Below are 2,371 nucleotides of genomic sequence, written 5' to 3' on the forward strand. Positions count from 1 at the left end.
TAATTAAATAAAATTACATAAAATATTTTCCATAAAAAAGTTGATTCAAGAACAAATCTCTGCTATTAGATCAGTACTTTTCTTATATGACTATTATTGCTACATTTGAAAGGTCGTTACCAGCTTTGGAATTATTAATATATATATATATATATATATATATATATATATATATATAGCAATGCAAATCGGGCAACCGTTTAAGTTTAAAACTCGCGCATGCGCAGTGCATACTCCGTGGAGTGACACTCGCAGCGCAACGAGGCTCCCCCAAAAGATATACATTTATCACATGAAATGATAGCGAATCCCGTGTGAAACATCAAATGGTTGTTCTACTCAGTGTGATTGACAGGAGAGATGATCAGAGGGGCAGAGTTTTTACCACCATCGTTAGGACAAGGACTAAAGTATGGGTAGAGTTTCTCTTTGAAGCAGCAGCCAGTGAAGGAGTAGATCAGAGCTGCAGCATCAACATCATAAAAGGAGACCAGACCCTCCTCATAATCCACAAACACCCCCACCTTCTCAGGAAGAGACTTCAGAGAGAGACGGACTGCAGGACCAGCACCCGCTTGGTACTCATTTTCATTCCTCAACACTATCATCCAGTAACCTTTCTGAGGAGTCGCTGTGATCTTTCCCTTCCTGTTGATCGACTCTCTGGCCACTCCTAAATACCACTGAGTCTTTCCTTTAACCTGAACCTCATAATAAAATCTTCCTGAAGAGAAACTCTGCTTTGCTAAAACACAAGGACACAAATCAAATCTCTCAGGATTGCCTGGGAGATTCTTCTTCACATCACCATCTTTAACTTGTTTTCCATCATCAGACAGGATGAGTTTGGGTTGTGCTGTATCAGGATCAAGAGTCACCTCCACCTCATACTGCTGGACCCTCTTCAGCTCCACCTCCACCTCATACTACTGGACCCTCTTCAGCTCCACCTCAAGCAGCTTCTTCATCTGTTTACTGAGCGTCTCCTCCAGCTGAGTCACAGCTCTCATCACAGTCCCCTCACATGAAGGTGGACGGACCCTGACTTCTGTCCAGTTCTTGGTGGGTGGAGCAGCGTTCAGGGACGTGAAGCTTTGGAGGAGGTGGAGCTGGTCTTCAGAGCGTGACAGCTGCTCCACCTCAGAGCTTCTCTTCTTCAGCTCAGAGATTTCCTGTTCCAGCTCTTTGAAGAAGCCTTCAGCCTGTTCCTCTGTCTCTCTCTGCTTCTCTTTGATGGTGTCGATGAGCTCGGCCTGGCTTCTCTCAACAGACTCCTTCAGAGCGGTGAAGACCTGAACACCATCTGCTATCTCTCTGTCTGCTCCTTCCTTACTGAGCTCCACTGAGCAATTCATCTCCTGAATCTTCAGTCGTCTCTTCTGGATCATCTGCTGAATTTCAGCCTATGTCTTCCCCAGCTCAGCCTTCTTTCCTTCATATCCTTCTTTCAGAGGAACAACATCATGTGTCTTGTGGTCTGAAACACTGCAGAGCATGCAGACACACACCTGGTCGGTCTTACAGAACAGCTCCAGCAGTTTATCGTGCTTCACACACATCCTGCCTTCCAGGTTCTCCTCAGGATCAATCAGATGATGTTTCTTCAGGCCTGGCCTTGTCAGGTGAGGCTCCAGGTGAGTCTCACAGTAGGACTCCAGACACACCAGGCAGGACTTCAGGGCCTTCAGTCTGGTTCCAGTGCAGGCGTCACAGGGAACTTCTCCTGGTTTGACAACTTGTTGCTCTGAGCTGCTGCTGCTGGCTTTCTGTTGAGCTGACTGTCTGAACTGAGCAGCCATCTCAGAGATGAAAGTGTTGACCTGCAGATCAGGTCTTGCGTGGAATAACTTTTTACAGTTGGGACACTGATAGGGAACTTTAGTATCCCAGTGTTCAGTGATGCAGGCTTTATAGAAGTTGTGTCCACATGGTGTGCTGACTGGATCAGTGAACACATCCAGACAGATGGAGCACAGAAACTGATGTTCAGTCAGCAGACAGCTGGCAGCAGACATGTCTACACTCTGAGGACAGAGCAAGTGAAAAAACAAAACCATGGTTAGTTTTTTTAATGATTATTTGTCAAACTACAAAATATGCTGTGAATGCTCAATGTTTAAAAAGCTGACAGTTGCAAACAAAAACAATCAAACAAACATAAAGAGATAACTATTAAAAGTATAATACATAAATATTATAATAAGACTTATGGAGTACAATTTACGAAGCTCTGTAGATGAGATGATCCACAAAACCACCCAGAATCAAAACATATTGAGTAACCCTTAAGCACCATATTAAGCGTGTGCGTCGTGTGTGTGTGTGTTTTTATGTCCGTTCGTGAAAGGAGGCATGTTGGTGAGTGGGAGGC

General features: G+C 44.6%; 1 pseudogene; it reads right to left on the bottom strand.

Annotated features, from left to right (window-relative positions):
- Positions 1-313: 313 nt before the first annotated feature.
- Positions 314-2,015, bottom strand: LOC117479733 (annotated as a pseudogene).
- Positions 2,016-2,371: the final 356 nt, after the last annotated feature.

Source organism: Trematomus bernacchii, unplaced genomic scaffold (genome assembly GCF_902827165.1).
Source record: "Trematomus bernacchii unplaced genomic scaffold, fTreBer1.1, whole genome shotgun sequence".
NCBI classification, from domain to species: domain Eukaryota; kingdom Metazoa; phylum Chordata; class Actinopteri; order Perciformes; family Nototheniidae; genus Trematomus; species Trematomus bernacchii.